At 38.2% G+C, this 17640-nt stretch overlaps 1 long non-coding RNA gene across 1 annotated transcript; it reads right to left on the bottom strand.

Annotated features, from left to right (window-relative positions):
• Window positions 1–325: 325 nt before the first annotated feature.
• LOC139182625 (uncharacterized) lies at window positions 326–4886 on the bottom strand. Its single transcript, XR_011566143.1, has 3 exons — window positions 4828–4886; window positions 2222–2289; window positions 326–1078 (listed from the first exon to the last, which is right to left on the bottom strand). It is a non-coding gene; the product is annotated as an uncharacterized lncRNA (long non-coding RNA).
• Between the last annotated feature and the right edge of the window lie 12754 nt (window positions 4887–17640).

Below are 17640 nucleotides of genomic sequence, written 5' to 3' on the forward strand. Positions count from 1 at the left end.
CCTGAAAATGGTCACAACTTCCTGTTTCTTCATAGTTTAAGTAAAAATAGACTTTATCCTGAACATCACAAAATATATATTATGGAGTCTCTAGATTTCATTATATTGTTCTGAAGAATGTGGCTTTTGTTGTTTTAGCAGAAAATATAGGCAATTAACTTGGTTAGAAACAAACTTTACCACCGTTTCACTGAAGTAGGTGACATTTCAAATTTCAATTGCTTTTCATCTTTAGCATCATTGACTCTATCCTTACAGATATGGTCTAAGTCAGCTAGACATTGGGCAGAGTGTACACATTACTATAGGTACCCAAGTGTTTTGACAAATAAACTATTTTGAATTTCTCTCTCTCCTTTGGCCTTATCTTGACATTGGTCCAGATTACTGCAACCTGTTGATGTTATCTGCACTTACCTTGTCACTTATTAAGGAAGAGAGAGTTAATTAGACAGTTCTTTCATTCTCCATCTAGAAGTCTAGGTATAGGCTTCATATATGTTTTAGTTCTAAAGAACTTCCCCAAATCACCTGGGACTCAAAATTTCCCTCCAGGAATATCTATAGGATTATCCATATTCTTTTCCCTAAGATTTAAAAAAGAATTTTATTGATTCTGGTGGCTCATTGATCATGCATCTTTGTCATCCTTCCCTGGAAGAACAAAGTGGGTCCTTCAGGATCCAGTTAAAGTGGTACAATTTCTAGGAAAGTCTACCCGACTCTCTTATAATTACCCTCATACTCTGGTTTCTCTTCAGATCATATAAATCACTCAACTTTTTCTTATAATCACTCTCAGGCTCCCTTGAATTTCTCTGAACCCTTCTGGGAACATTTTATATCAACCAATGAATACAATATTATTTACAATTATCTATTATAATTTTATAAGTATGAGTTTACACATACCTGGGGCTTCCATTCTCTGGTTCTTTCCTTTCTGGGATGAATCCTCACTTTCCTTCAGCTGTAACCGCCCTGTCTTCTGTCCTCTGATGTCTCTGGTCACAAAGCCAATAGGTTTTCCATGGACATTTCAGCTGCCTTAAATCAAAACATGATCTTCATCACCAGGCTAAAAATCATAAAAACAGGAAAGTCACCAGTTGCCATTCCTTTTTGCTAAGTTTTACCCACCTCCAAAAAAATCTGTAGGCTGAGTTTAAGGTATCTGTGGAATATCCTGCTAGAGATGTCAAGTTTGAAAATAGATGGGCCAACACTGGATTGGCTACCTCCAACTACGGATTTATCCATAGCTGGACTGGGTACCTCAATATATTCATAACTAAATCCTCCCTTCCCTTTATCCATTATCAAAGGAAAATTTAATAACCAACTTTACAATCCACCTTAAAATTATGGAGAGCCAAGTGATACTTCGTCAGTGTTACATCTGAACATATGTCTGGTGGGATTTCTAGTGAATATTTTGCTTTCTATTTAAAAAAAAAAAAAAAGCCAGGCCCAGCTGTTTATTCCTTCCTCCTGTTTCCTCTGGATGTGATGCCAGGAAATGTAGCAGCCATTGTATGACTAGGAAGCAACAAGCATTAGGACCAAAGCCAATATGCTAACAATGTTGCAGTAAAAAGGCAGGTGGAATTGGATCAGTAATGATCCAAATGATCAGTAATGACTAAAAGGTCTTCTGCAAAAGCCATGGATTGACTATCTCTGGACTTATTATTCAGTCTGTGGGACAAACATGCTCTATGTTTTTTCAGTTGTTTGTTACATTATCTGTTACTTACAACTGATATAATAAATACAGAAAACAACTCAAGAAAGGTCTAGGCAGGAGAGAGGTCAACAGGGTACACACAGCCATTGAAGTCCTGGTTTGAATGAGATCACCAAGTGAGATTATTTTAGAATAGAACGAGAACAGGGCTGAGAATGAAGTGTTGGAGAACATTGGCACTTAAGAGGAACTGGTAGAGGAGAGGAGTAGCTGGAAAAAGACATATATGACTATAAGGAGAGAGCATAAAAAAAGAGAGAAGGGTGACCTAGAAACCAAAAGAGGAAAAAGTAAGTGTCGGTGTTCAAATGCTACACAGTAGAGCTAACCAGAGCACAGGAAAGGGCCCATGAAGTTTGGTGATATCAAAGATAATTGCAGTGAAACAGAAAACAGGTTCTCGTAAACCTGGCTTGTAGATAATCTGTTTCTCAGCTACAAACTGCACTGTACCAATCATCCCAGTAGAGGTACCTCTCATGGTAGGCTGTTGGTCCCAGAGTAGATCCTGGCAGGGGATGCGGATGGATCAATTGTGCCACCTGGAAATACAATTCAAAGTACAGGCTCTATCCACAGAAATACAATGGGATCTTTCTTAATATGAAAGGCAGCATATGTATATCCCTTAAAAACAAAAATGACAGCTTAAGTTTAGAATGACCTATCAAATACGGAACAGGATAAATTTTAATGAGCCTTTCACTTTTAAAAGAAAAGCAAGCTTCTAAGGTTTAATGCCTTCCTGGTTCCCTGCAGCTGTGACACAGGTCTCAAGCATGCTTTGAAGATGACCAGCACTTGAGTCAGTGTTGCTACAGGTACAGAAAGCGGGGAGAGGAGGAGATAAAATGGAATCAGTAAATTACAGTGAGGAAAGAAACTTATTAAGCATGCTTGCATTCTTCCTGTCAGTAACCAATAATAAGAAAATAATTAGCACAGGGAAAATATACAAGAAAAATTATAAAAAGGACTGACAGACATCAAATATGATGAAAAGGGAGGCAAACCAACTTCCAGTGCCTGCGTTAGTACTTAGTGGACTTCAGAATCATAGGAAACATTCCTTTTTTTTTTTTTTTACTATGGAATTGGTAAAATGGACCTTTAAAGGTATGTGAAAATATACCAGTGTTTCTTTCTTTTGTCATTTTTGAGAATTCTTTTAAATTAAAGATGTATGGAAACCCCACAAAGCAATTAGTGAAAGTGAAAAGATAGTTACGAATAATTAAAATCCTTTCTGCTTCAATAGCTTTTCATTGTTAAATGTTGTCACTGATTAATGCCAGGCTGTGACACTGAATATGTCTCTCAAATAACACATAGATCAAGAAAGGAGTTGAAGACAAAAGCAAAACAAGAGAACACAAATAATAAGCTTGTTAACAACATGACATGGGTACAAGGCCCAAGTTAAAAGTCTACGTATCAGTTACCAAGGGACGGGGGAAAGGAGGGATAAACTGGGAGATTGGGATTGCAATATACACACTACTGTATTATAGATAAAAATAGATAACTAATAAAAACCTGCATAACACAGGGAACTCTACTCAGTACTCTGTAACGGCTTCTATGGAAAAATAATTTTAAGTTAAAAAAAAAAAATAAGAGTGGATACATGCATGAAAGTGAAGTCGCTCAGTCATGTCCGACTCTTTGCCATCCCATGGACTGTAGTCTACCAGGCTTCTCTGTCCATGGGATTTTCCAGGCAAGAGTACGGGAGTGGGTTGCCATTTCCTTCTCCAGGGGATCTTCCTGACTCAGGGATCAAACCCAGGTCTCCTGCATTGCAGGCAGACGCTCTACCCTCTGAGCCACCTGTATAGCTAATTAAACACTTTGCTATATATCTGAAACTAACACAACATTATAAATCAACTATACTCCAGTACATTTTTTTTAAGTGCATGTTTCTATTCTGAGCATCCCACTGGGCACTTTTTGCTCACAAAGCTATGTATGTAGGGTAATAGGCATTCTTTACATTTTCCAAATACATTCCTCACCACTGTAGATACAGTATAGATGAAAAGAAAGAGATACATAATTTGCAAGGTCTGATACAAAATGAAAATGTGGGTTCCCTCATTTAAAAAACCAGATAGAACAATGCCTTTAAAAGTACTAAAATACAATTGTTTCCTTTCTTTTTGCAGTCTTTCTCTCAATGTCATACTGTTTAATATTTGCTATTTATCATAATTCTAACTTTTTAAATTAAAACTTTAAATGGAAGAAATTGTATTATTCACTTTATATTATGCAATGTCATTTTAAATGAAAATATGACAGAATTTAACTCAGTTGCTGCATCACAAAATTATGTAATTCATATGCCTTGGTTTGTACATGTATATGTATTTCATCTTCACCAGAACAGCAGAAACATTCCACAAAATCCAACTGGTTGTATTTTACTTATTTTTAAAATTAATTTTTTTCCTGTTTTTTTCCTGTTGTGACGTTCATCTTTTTTAATTAATACATAATTGCTTTGCAACGTTGGATTCGTTTCTGCTCTACAACAAAGTGAATCGGCTATATGTATACATGTATCCCCCACCTTTTGGATCTCCCTCCCACCCTCTCCCCTCTCACCCAGAATTAATTTCTAATTGTCATAAAATAAGCATAACATAAAATTTACCACCTTAACCGTTTTTAAGAGGATAGTTCAGTCGTATTAGGTACATTTATATTGTACAACCATCACTACCATCTTTATTTCATTTCTTGATATGCATACATTCTACTGATACTCTATACTGTGGCTAACTGATGTGTAAGACATAAATAAAATAGGAGAAGGAACCGGAAGTCCTATTTTTCCTTTTCAGGTCATTACTTTGCATGTAAGTGGTCGGCTAACGCAAGGAAGTAACACAAGTAAAAACAAGGGCATAATAGAACTCCTTGGCTGTTTCTGTTTTTAGAATGCCATCCATGGCTTTCTTTCTGTGTTAAAGATAAGTCTTGGTTCAACCGGGAAGTGTGGTCTCCAAGGGGTGGTCAGTATGTGCCCCTCCACCCCCATCACCTCTGACTCAGTCATAGTCTTAACATCTTACCTCCTAGTAGCTTTGAGGAATGCTTAACTCCCAAATATCTTGGAATTCTGCGTCATCTGCAAATAGAGTAGCAAAGAAGAAGAGATACACGTTATGCTGATTTCCAAGTGTCTCCTCCTGTGCTGTTTTCCCTTGGCCTTGATTTATAACACATGTGAAAAGACAAAGTGGTTAAGAATTTCAGGGGGCACCAGCAGGACGTTTGAGTAGGTGCCAGGTTCCCCAGAGCAAGGTCCCGAGCAGTGGGACGGGTTAGATGCCCAGGAAGTGGTCGCTACAGACCAGGGAGACTGAACAGGATGCAGGGTCCGCACGCTCACAGAGCACTTTGCAGTTTACAAAGCGCGTCTCATTTACCTCACTGTCACATCAGTTCTGTTTGCAGGTGAGGAGCTGATAGCCACCGTTCAATGAATTAAACAAGGAAGCTTTTAGTCTGAGGTGGCTCTAAAACAAGAGCCGCAAACACAAACCATAATTTAAGCCTCTAAACGCGCCAAAGTTATGAAATCTAAGCCGTAAGAAACAACCAATCACGAGGAGCAAACGAGCCCGTAAATTTCAGCCACGCAAAAGCCTCGTTGCTTCTGCAAGTTCTCTGCGTGTCCTGTACCAACTCCTGTCTCGGGACTGCTCGCGCCTAACTACTTCTTGGTCGGCGCTGCCTGTTTCAAATCTATTTTAGCTCTTAATAAAATAAACTCTTCATATGTTTAATGTTTAAGCTTATTTTATAACATTCCTTATGGACTAGAGACGGCTTCCCTGGTGGCTCAGTGGTAAATAGCCTACCTACAGTGCAGGAGACTGGGTTGCATCCCTGGGTGGGGAAGATCCCCTAGAGGAGGAAATGGCAATCCACTCCAGTATTCTTCCCTGGAGAATCCCATGGACAGAGGTGCCTGGCAGGCTTCAGTCCATTCGGTCGGGAAGTGTCAAACAGGACTTAGTAACTGAGCATGGACTAGAGAGATGCATGACTAAGGGCAGTTTCATGGCTGACTGGGGTCAGAATGAGGAAGAGAAGCAGGCATCCTGGGCTCTGGTTAGGCCCTTTCTCAATAACCTTTGCCCTATAAGAAGAGCTGTCAGATTGCAAAAGAAGAGAGTACTTTTGTCCTGTCCTTTGGGTGCATTTTCTGTGCAATTCCAGAGACAGCAAAAGGTCATGGGTTATGGTACATGGAATATGTTAGTAGCAGAAAGGTTAAAGGAAAGAGATGATCAGAGTCAGGAGGAGCGTCTCTGAAGTCTCCCAAGAGGACAGAAACTTTGAGGGAGGATTGGAAGTGAATACTGAGCAGAGGCAAAGTCTGTGTGAAAAAATGTCTTCTCCAAGAAAATCAAGTGAGAACAAGCAGAGAAATTGCAGTCTGGGAAGGTCATGATTTGCATGCCTGCATGAAGTGTGTCAGCTGAAGATGCAGTGTTTGGCATACATTTCTTTCAATTTACAACCAATCGGCTTAAAGTCATTTCCTTCCATCATTTAGCTAGTTAAATCAGTGGTCTCTTCTATACTTCTTTGTTCTAATAACCAAACATCCCAGAGATGGAATTAATATAGGCCTAGAGGAGCCCGGCAGGCCACAGTCCATACATAGGGTCGCAAAGAGTGGAACACTACCAAAGAAACTTACCATATGGCATGTTTCAATATTCATGGTTCTGTTTCTTAGTTGGCTTTTGATGAAACAATTCAAGAAAACAAAAACATATATATACCAAAAACCACTGAATATGCTAATAATTTTTCAAAAATATTTAAATACTCAGGATACAAATCTAATTCTTTCACTAACGCTACCTGTTAAAATCATGTATTAGTTACTACTTGGTCTAACTTGACTTCCTGCCACTCGGCTAGAATAGAAAATCCCTTTTTAACTCATCAAATATCTTCTAGATTGTTTAGTGTTTCTTAAAGTTGGCTTTTCCACAGAGGCTATAACCAAGTTTGCATCTAAAGCCATTTCAGCGGCTTATATTTGAGAGCATTCTTTCAAGCAAGGAAGATTGCCCATTCACTAAGGAAAGAAATCCTCTCATTCAATACTCTCAGAATTTCTTATCATCTATATATAACTGCCAGCATATCACTCACCTCGAAAGAAAGCATAGCACATAAATATAATCAGCATGAAACCCCTGTAATTATGTTTTCCCTAGGTGAAAAGAAAATCAGAAATCACAGACACTTCATTACCTGCTCTGTTTCTCCTTTTTTCCCTCCTGATACTTAAAAAAGGAAGAAAAAAAAAAAGAACTGATCTTGTTACTTCTATTCTCTGAACTCAGAAACACAATAACACTTTATTGTTCAAATATAATATTTTTAAACCCCTGATAACAGAAATAACCTGGTGAATCGATTTCTTCACCCAGTGACCTATCTCACAGCAAGAAATTCTTTAGTGGATCAAGGGAAGGTACTGCTGTGGAAAGCCCAAAACTGATGTGAGCAGCTTCAATCTGAACTTCTTGGGAAGGAATATCATCTGTCCTATTCATTCTCTTTTTCCATAACCTAACACAGAGCTTCCCAGGTGGTGCTGGTGGTAAAGAACTTGCCTGCCAATGCAGGTTAGACATTAGAGACTCGGGTTCGATCCCTGGGTCGGGAAGATCCCCTGGCAGAGGGCACGGCAACCCCTCCAGTATTCTTGCCTGGAGAATCCCATGGACAGAGGAGCCTGGCAGGCTGAAGTCATTTGGGTCTCAGAGTCAGACATGACTGAAGCACTTAGCACAACGCAGTGCCTGGCAAAGAAAGAACTCTCGTCAGTTCTGGTGTTTTAGTCAAAGAGCTTATTTGCTGTTTGACTCAGAAAATGGAATGTTGAAAGGGATTAGGTAAATTAATCCAGAGTTAAAGACATAGAGAAACTCATTCTCTGTCTTAGTGAATTGCTCTTATTGTGAATTTAAGCATGCCATTGTTTTTAGGCACTCTGTTTTCAAGAAGGCAAATAACCAGATTGTAGAAGAGCAGAAATACGTAAATTTTTCACCTGAACCACTCAAGCAGGTAGCCCGACTATCCATTTTTCACCAAGGCATACAGGATGATAAGTGGATTGCCAGAAGCAAAACTGCCGCTTCCACCCTGCAATGCCCCATTTTTGGGATACTTAGTGACACCGATAGTGTTTCTCAATCTGTATATAACCACACAGCTATAAATAACATGGTCTCCCTCAGGCACCCTGTGAACAATAAAAAGAAGTTTCCAAGAATAATAATACTAAAAGTCAATGAACTATATTAATACGGTGTAAAAGTAAAGTTGTTGCCTGGCAATTCAGTGGTAGCACTGAAAATTCTTAACCAGAAGATATTTTTGTATTACTTCTGGAAACCTCTTTTATCTTTCTCTGAATCTGGAACTTTAAATGAATGAAGGCATTCTTATAAATATCCCCTTTAAAAAAATAGACATACTCTTCCAACTCCAAAGGGGGAAAAATTAGATGAAGCAAAATTATGTGAATAATGATCTACTGATAATTTTGCCTGTTGACTTAGAAAAAAATGCACAATGTGAAAACTGCAAGTTAAGTTTTATTTGGGGCAAAATGAAGACTGCAGCTGGAAAGACAGCACCTCAGACAGCTGAGAAACTGCTCCAAAGAAGAATCTGCCAGTCTTGTGAAGTGTTTGCTAATCACGAGGAGTTGTCATCACCATGAAAGACTGTAGTGCTTTTCTAGATATGAGGAGATATGAGTCAGGCTTATAAAATCTGCTCCTGAAAATATACTATCTGAAGAACTTTCCTGCCAGTTTCTCCCCTAACCCCTGAGTGGCTCACTTCTGCTCTCTACCCTAAACTCCTTTCAGGGGCTGCTGAAGGTCAGCAGCTGCAGCAGCACAGGATTTAATCCTCCTAGAGGTAGATGGCAAGGCCCATGGCAGGTGCCAATCTGTAGCTGACATAGCTAATAATATGGGCTTGCCTTGTGACTCAGCTGGTAAAGAATCTGCCTGCAATGTGGGAGATCTAGGCTCGATCCCTGGGTTGGGAAGATCGCTTGGAGAAGGGAAAGGGTACCCACTCCAGTATTCTGGCCTGGAGAATACCATGGGTTGTACAGTCCATGAGGTCACAAAGAGCCAGACACAACTGAACAACTTTCATTTTCACTTAGCTAATGCTATAGTGATCTCAGCACCAGAATAGAGATTTACCACACGTACAGCAAAGTTTTGCAAAACACATCCACACAACAGGCAAAATGTAGACTCATATGTTCCACACAGATCTACTAAATCAGAATATTTGGATGTGGGGAGATGTGCATATTTGATGTTTCCCAAGTGTTTCTTCAATATACTGAAGTTTGAGAACCACTATTCTAGAGTTTACTGGTTAGTTTCCACATAGCATTTCAGGATTACATCAGGATCTAGTGAATTACATGCCCACCTGACATTCAGTTCAGTTCAGCCACTCAGTCGTGTCCGACTCTTTGCAACCCCATGGACTGCAGCACACCAGGCCTCCCTGTCCATCACCAACTCCCGGAGTTTACTCAGACTCATGTCCATTGTGCCCGTGATGCCATCCAATCATCTCATCCTCTGTCGTTCCTTTCTCACCCACCTTCAATCTTTCCCATTATCAGGGTCTTTTCAGATAAGTCAGTTCTTCCTATCAGGTGGCCAAAGTATTGGAGTTTCAGCTTCATCATCATTCCTTCCAGTGAAAATTCAGGACTGATTTCCTTAGGATGGACTCTTGGATTTCCTTGCTATCCAAGGGATTCTCAAGAGTCTTCTCCAACACCATAGTTCAAAAGCATCAATTCTTCAGCACTCAGATTTCTTTATAGTCCAACTCTCACATCCATACACGACTACTGGAAAAACCATATCTTTGACTAGACAGACCTTTGTTGGCAAAGTAATGTCTCTGCTTTTTAATATGCTGTCTAGGTTGGCCATAGCTTTTCTTCCAAGGAGCAAGTATCTTGTAATTTCATGGCTGCAGTCACCATCTGCAGTGATTTTGGAGCCCCAAAAATAAAGTCTGCCACTGTTTCCCCATCTATTTGCCATGAAGTGGTGGGATCAGATGCCATGATCTCAGTTTTCTGAATGTTGAATTTTAAGCCAACTTTTTCATTCTCCACCTTCACTTTCATCAAGAGGCTCTTGAGTTCTTCGTTTTCTGCCATAAGGGTGATGTCATCTGCATATCAAAGGTTATTTATACTTCTCCCAGCAACCTTATTCCAGCTTGTGCTTCATCCAGCCCAGCATTTCTAATGATGTATTCTGCATATAAGTTAAATAAGCAGGGTGACAATGTACAGCTTTGACATACTCCTTTCCCCATTCGGAACCAGTCTGTTGTTCCATACCCAGTTCTAACTGTTGCTTCCTGACTTGTATACAGATTTCTCAAGAGGCTGGTCAGGTGGTCTGGTATTCCCATCTCTTTAAGAATTTTCCAGAGTTTGTTGTGATCCACACAGTCAAAGGCTTTGACATAGTCAATAAAGCAGAAATAGATGTTTTTCTGGAACTCTTTTGCTCTTTAGATAATCCAGTTGATGTTGGCAATTTGATCTCTGGTTCCTCTGCCTTTTCTAAATCCAGCTTGAACATCTGGAAGTTTACAGTTCATCTACTGTTGAAGCCTGGCTTGGAGAATGTTGAGCATTACTTTACTAGCGTGTGAGATGAGTGCAATTGTGTGGTAGTTTGAGCATTCTTTGGCATTGCCTTTCTTTGGGATTGGAATGAAAACTGACATTTTCCAGTCCTGTGGCCACTGCTGAGTTTTCCAAATTTGCTGGCATATTGAGTGTAGCACTTTCACAGCATCATCTTTTAGGATTTGAAATAGCTCAACTGGAATTCCATCACCTCCACTAGCTTTGTTCAGGTGATGCTTCCTAATGCTTGACTTTGCATTCCAGGATGTCCGGCTCTAGGTGAGTGATCACACCATCCTGATTATCTGGGTTATGAAGATCTTTTTTGTATAATTCTGTGTATTCTTGCCACCTCTTCTTAATATCTTCTGCTTCTGTTAAATCCATACCATTTCTGTCCTTTATTGTGCCCATCTTTGTCTGAAATGTTCCCATTCTATTGTTTTCCCCTATTTCTTTGCATTTATCACTGAGGAAGACTTTCTTACCTCTCCTTGCTCTTCTTTGGAACTCTGCATCCAAATGGATATATCTTTCCTTTTCTCCTTTGCCTTTCACTTCTCTTCTTTTCACAGCTATTTGTAAGGCTTCCTCAGACAACTGTTTTGCCTTTTTGCATTTCTTTTTCCTGGGGATGGTCTTGATCCTTGCCTCCTGTACCATGTCACAAACCTCCATCCATAGTTCTTCAGGCACTCTGTCTATCAGATCTAATCCCTTGACTCTATTTTCACTTCCTCTGTATAATCGTAAGGGATTTGATTTAGGTCATACCTGAATGGTCTAGTGGTTTTCCCTACTTTATTCAATTTAAGTCTGAATTTGGCAATAAGGAGCTCATGATCTGAGCCACAGTCAGCTCCTGGTCTTGTTTTTACTGACTGTATAGAGCTTCTCCATCTTTGGCTACAAAGAATATAATCAATCTGATTTTGGTATTGACCATTTGGTGATATCTAGGGTGTTTGCTATGACCGGTGTGTTCCCTTGGCAAAACTCTATTAGCCTTTGCCCTGCTTCATTCTGTACTCCAAGGCCAAATTTGCCTGCTACTCCATGTATTTCTGGACTTCCTACTTTTGCATTCCACCTGATGTACACAAACACAAACTCATTCAAGGATAATTATCTATATAGGTGCCTGTCTTCATTAGGTTACTTATAAAATGATGTCAACTCTCTATCATATATATATATATATATATATATATATATATATCTTTGCTTTGGCTGCTTAGACTAGTAAGTGTGCAGTATATAATTTCACATATTTTGTAATAAAATTTAATTCTAGCTGATGTCATTTCCCTTTCTTCATTTCCTTTGGGCCTGTTTTCTTCACCTACTTTAATCATGCTGCTTGTCAGCCTTTTTATCTAAGGCTTTTCAAATCATTTTTGGGGTAATGAAGGCCATAAATAAACCTTATTATACTAAATGATCAGAGTTGCATAGTCATAACTTTACAAAATCACTCTGAATATAATTCCTACTGTATAAATCTTATTGTTCAGCCTCTCATGTAAACCCTCCACTACACAAATTTGATATTTAACACTACAGTGATAATAAGAAAAAATGTTTATAATAATTATTTCATTTTTATTTTTTTAAATAGGACTTGACTGAGAATGGCCTGGGTAATCACAGGATATACTGAATTATCCATTGTAGGAAGTAATCAAGCAAAAGCTAAGTGACTCCTTAGCAAGAATATTGTAGAAGGATTTTGATATCAAGAACACATCAGACATCCTGAGTCTCTTCCACCTCTGATATCCTTAAATCCATTAAGTATATAGTTAATATTATCAGAAAAAATAAAGTCAGCAAAAGAATTAAAAAAGAAACCTGCATTTCTCAGGAGTATACAAACAAATACACAGCCAGAAAAAAATTTACATTTTTAGGATAGACTAAGTAAAATCTTTCCATGTGTGAGTGCTAAGTCACTTCAGTCCTGTCCAACTCTTCACAACCCTATGGACTGTAGCCCGCCGGTCTCCTCTGTCCATGGGATTCTCCAGGCAAGAATACTGGGTTGGGTTGCCACGTCCTCATCCAGGGAATCTTCCTGACCCAGGAGTAGCGCCCATATCTCTTATGTCTCCTGCATTTACCACTAGTGCCACCTGAGAAGCCCATATTCTTTCTTTTTTGTCAGTATTAAGAGGCATGCAGTGCTTGCCTGGGTCCCTAGTTTCTATCTCACATTGCATGAATGAACAAGCTACAGTGAACCCTGAGAGTGATTTAGGGACTTAACTTCAGCATGTGCTTCATATTTCTTCTGATAAAACTGTTTTTAAATATATAATCTTTAGTGCCAGGAAATCAATTAACTTTAAAAATTGCCAGCGCTGCCAATAACCAGTAATATGGATGTAACCCTTTTGCATCAAGAGCATGAAGAAATTAAGTGATCTAACACATTTAGCTAAATCCAGCCCTGAAAGAAGGTTGCTTCTCTGCAGTGAAGCTCTTTTGAAATGAGAGATGGAAACAGCAATGAAGGAAAAAGCATCTGAGTAATTGTACAAAGTCTTCCAAGTGGCACTCAGCCCAGAAGACATTTTTGTTCTGTCCAAATGCACAGAAATCTGCAGAGACCCATCTGACCCCAGCATTTCAGGGTATATATCAGGGCTTTTTCCACAAAAGAGCCCTTCTTCTGAAAAGCCAAGGTTTGCGTGTATTTGTAATAACAGTTAGAAATAAATATGATCAAGATATGTTGTTGTTGGATTCTAAAACAGATATAATCTTGTAATATAAGATCTAAAGAAAGAAATGTTGCAAATACAGGAATTAAGAAATTTATGTCATTTCTATACTAATTCTGATACTGAATAGGACCAAACCAGATGCAGCACAGAGAGATAATTGCATTTTTAAATTTTTTTTGAAGTCTTTCTTTGTGATCTAGACTAGTGGTCAGCAAACTGCTGTCTGTGAGCCATAGCTGCTCTGCCACCTGTTCTTGTTAAAAAAAAAAAAAAAAAAATTTACACTATCCTTTAAATCTCATCCATGGAGCTTTCACACTATAGCACCTCACTAAATAAGTGCAACAGAGATGATGTAGCTCACAAACCCTAAAATATTTCTTCCTATCCAACCTTTCACAGAAAAAGTTTGATGACACCTGATTTAAAGTGTGGTCAAGGTTTTATTAACATACTTCCTTTCCAACTAAATTTTTAATAATTTTTTTTCTGAAAAGTATTTGCAGGAAGAAAGACTCCTTGTTTTTTGTATCCCTGGCAATACTTTAATTTACCTTTCTTCCTTGAATGGTAATTTTCAGTGTTAAAATTATTCAACATATTTAAATAGCATTTCCTCATCTTCTAGCATTTAGCATTGCTGATGAGAAGTTGACTATAGTTGCTGTGTAAGTAATTCATTTTTTCCTCCCTTCTTATACTTAAAATTTCATTTTTATTTTTGATAGTTTCTAGTTTGAGGTAATATTTTGGTGTGGTTTTATTGTTATCTATCCCAATGCACAATGAGTGTGCATCTTCAATATTTAGTTTACATATTTTCTTTGTTCTTAAAAAGTTTGCAGCCATTATTTTTGGGAACACTGATCTTTTATTCCATTCTTTTCTCTTCCTTAATTGAATATGTTGATCATAGCCAGTTACTGTTATTCTATCTTTCCTGTTCTATAACGTCTCCTTTATATATTTTAAATCTCAATATCTCTCTATGTTAAATTCAAGGTAGCTCACAATCATTTTTGACTCTTTAAATTCTCTCCTCAACTGTGTATGTATTGAACTCTATATTTTTTATTTCCAGGATTCTAAATACAGTCAGCTGTTTAAATACACCTTTTCTCATTCTGTGCTTTCAGTAGTTCTTTTTCATAAATAGTATTTCTTCTATCATACCTCTTAATTTGCTAATCAAATATTTCAAAATTATTTTAGACAGTTTTTGTATACAAATAAATTTTCTCCCCATTAGTTCATTTGAGAGCAAGCAATCGTCCTTGACTTGACTCATACATTTTGGAGTTTTGCTTTGTAGGCTTATCTTGAGAAGTGATTTTTGTCACCATTATTGTCATTGCTATTATAGATTTTATTTCCTTTCTGCTAATCCATTATTTTCTAGGGGCTTTGGGGGTCTCCCTTACCTGGACTTCCTGCTCCACTCTCCCATGCAGAAGTAGGTTTACTACAATTACTTAGAGCTTCTAACCCATAGAGAGCTCAGGAAAATTTATCTCCTGTCACAAAAGTAAAAATCGTTGAACACAAGCTTGACACCTTTTACTATTTTCACAGGTATTTAACTTCATATAAGCCACACCCTAGGCAACTTTATCAACCACAACTTTCTTTCAGACTTTTTTGAGAACTCAGTTTCATGCCATGAGTTAACTCCAGCCCTTTATCTTGGTTGATATACACTTACACATTATCATCCCACAGGCGAGAAACTCGTCCTAATTCCAGACCCAGAGTCTCAACTTGCTTGATGCTTGTTTGTGTGTGTTTTATTTCTAGTTCATGGAAATATCTTTCTTTGGGGCACTGATATATCTTTTTAAATTTAATTTTCAATGCTTAATCTATTATTATATGTTTTGTTGCAAAAAAAATAGAGATTAAATCATAAACATTACTATATCATTTTGCAAAGATGGAAGAGTGATTGAACTTTAAGAGAGCTGATGTTAGCGATTAAGAACCTGCCTGTCCATGCAGGAGACATAAGAGATGCGGGTTCAATCCCTGGGTCGGGAAGATCCCCTAGAGGAGGGCATGGCAACCCACTCCAGTGTTCTTGCCTGGAGAATCCAATGGACAGAGGAGCTTGGCAGGCCACAGTCTATAGGGTCACAAAGAGTCAGACACAACTGAAGTGACTTAGCATGCACTACAATTACAACCTAGAAATTTAGGTTGTAACAGAAATGCCAAAATATAATTACCAAAAGACATGTACTGAAACATTCATAGACATACTATTTATAATAGCTTCAAACTATAAGCTATCTGAATGTCCATTAAGAGTAAAATAGATAAATAAGTCATGGTGGTGTCACACAGAGTGACATTATTTACTAATGGGAATGAAAAATCTGCACCTAGTCATAATAACATGAATAATCTTCACAATTAAAACAACAAGAGAAAAAAAGGCCAAAAAAGCGCTTTCTACAGAATTCCACTTAGATCAGTATTAGAATAAACCTACAGGGTTATAAGTCAGGACAACAGGTATCCTTGTTAGAAGATCAGGGCACGAAAGGGATACTGGCCTTCAGAGATGCAGACAATGTTTCTTGTCCCAGGAAGTGATTTCAGAGATGTGCTTATTTTGAGAAAATTCATCAAGTTGTATACCTATATGATATGCTATAATATATTTTATACTATGATAAAATTAAAAATATATATATATGGTAGAAGTTCATCAGGTGAGTGGTTTTTCAAACTGTAATCATAAAGCCCTAAGGATCCAGGAACCTCAAGGCTATCTCTTGCTTTCAATTAATTGTAGGTTTGGTTTGATTTATTTTGGGGCCTTATCTTACAACTTGCAGGATCTTAGTTCCCCTGTGAGTTTATACTCTCCCTTCTGGAAGACAGAAGGACACAGTCTTAAGTGTCAGAAGGAAAGATCCTCTCTAAAAGCTGGCAATAAACACAAGTACCCATCAAGTACTGCAGCATCCAGAAAGTATCTTCAACAAGGTGGAACAGGCTCTGGAAGGGACTTTGGCATCCCCCACCTACAAACTAATACTTTGAAGTGCAAATTAAAGCTAAGAAGTCTTAACTTGCAAGACAGACTCTGTCACTCAAAGACACTGCTTGCTGATAGCCTTTAGGAGGCTGAACTAATCTCACACCAAGACAGAAGAATGAATTTCTAAGTAATTTGCAAAGCAAAATGCAAAACATAACTTTAAGGGACCCAGAATGATGTCCTTTATTAATTTGCCAATATGGACTCAGAATGTGTCAAGAAATTCTGCAATACAGTTCTCCAGAATGAGCTTTGCTTTTGTGGGCCCAGAATAATTTTCAGGGCAAAGTCACCGATAAAGCTAAAGTATGTATTTCTTACAATTTGGGGCATTGGAGATAGGCTTTCCAATTATTTTTTAGTTTTCACACAGATTGATAAATTTCCCTGTAGCTCATCTGAGTCTAATCATATAATTATGTTCCATTTAATTAAAAATGAGTAGCTAAAAATGTTTGGATTTTTTTTAAGTAAGCCTCAGATGGTGAAGGTTTTCTCAAATATTTTGAACAAGACTTCCAATGTCGTTGTTCTCTGGATCATAGACCTTGGACCAAAGATTATTCAAAATATTGAGGTGAAGTAGTAATATGCAAGGGCTTCCCCAGTGGATCAGGGTAAAGAATCCACTTACAACACAAGAGATGCAAGAGATGCAAGTCTGATCCCTGGTTCAGGAAGATTGCCTGGAGGAGGGCATGGCAACCTGCTCCAGTATTCTTGCCTGGAGAATCCTATGGACAGAAAAGCCTCGTGGACTACAGACATAGGGTCTTAAAGAATCGGACACAACTGAAGGAACTGAGCAGCAACATGCAAAGAGAAATTAAGTGTAATTTATTAAGTACAACTTACCGGTTAGAAACAGATTTAGTGTTCAGTTTTCAGCCTTAATAACAAACTAAATAGCATTTTTAAGACTCAGTATTGGCAAAATGTAAATAACAATGGTACCTTCCTCTGTTGGCTACTAGGTCTCCATTCCAAGATCCTTCTAGTAGGCCTTCCTTCTCTGGAGACACTGAAATATGAAAACATACTCTGAAATTGGGAGGTTTTTTTAGCTTTGTTGACCAATACAATATTGAACAGATATAGTGAGAGTGGGTGTACTTATTCTCAACCTTAGGGAGGAAGTGCTCATTATTTCATCAGTCAGAATCCCAGGGACAGGGAAGCCTGGTGGGCTGCCATCTATGGGGTCGCACAGAGTCGGACACGACTGAGGCGACTTAGCAGCAGCGGCAGCACAATGTTTACTGTAGGTTTGTTGCAAATACCCTTTGTCATGGTAAGAAAGTCTTTTTCTACTCCTAATTTGCTAGGATATTTTATCATAAAGGGATATTGACTTTTATCAGAAGCATTGTTTGAATTTTATTAA

Source organism: Bos indicus, chromosome 4 (assembly GCF_029378745.1).
Source record: "Bos indicus isolate NIAB-ARS_2022 breed Sahiwal x Tharparkar chromosome 4, NIAB-ARS_B.indTharparkar_mat_pri_1.0, whole genome shotgun sequence".
Lineage (NCBI taxonomy): Eukaryota > Metazoa > Chordata > Mammalia > Artiodactyla > Bovidae > Bos > Bos indicus.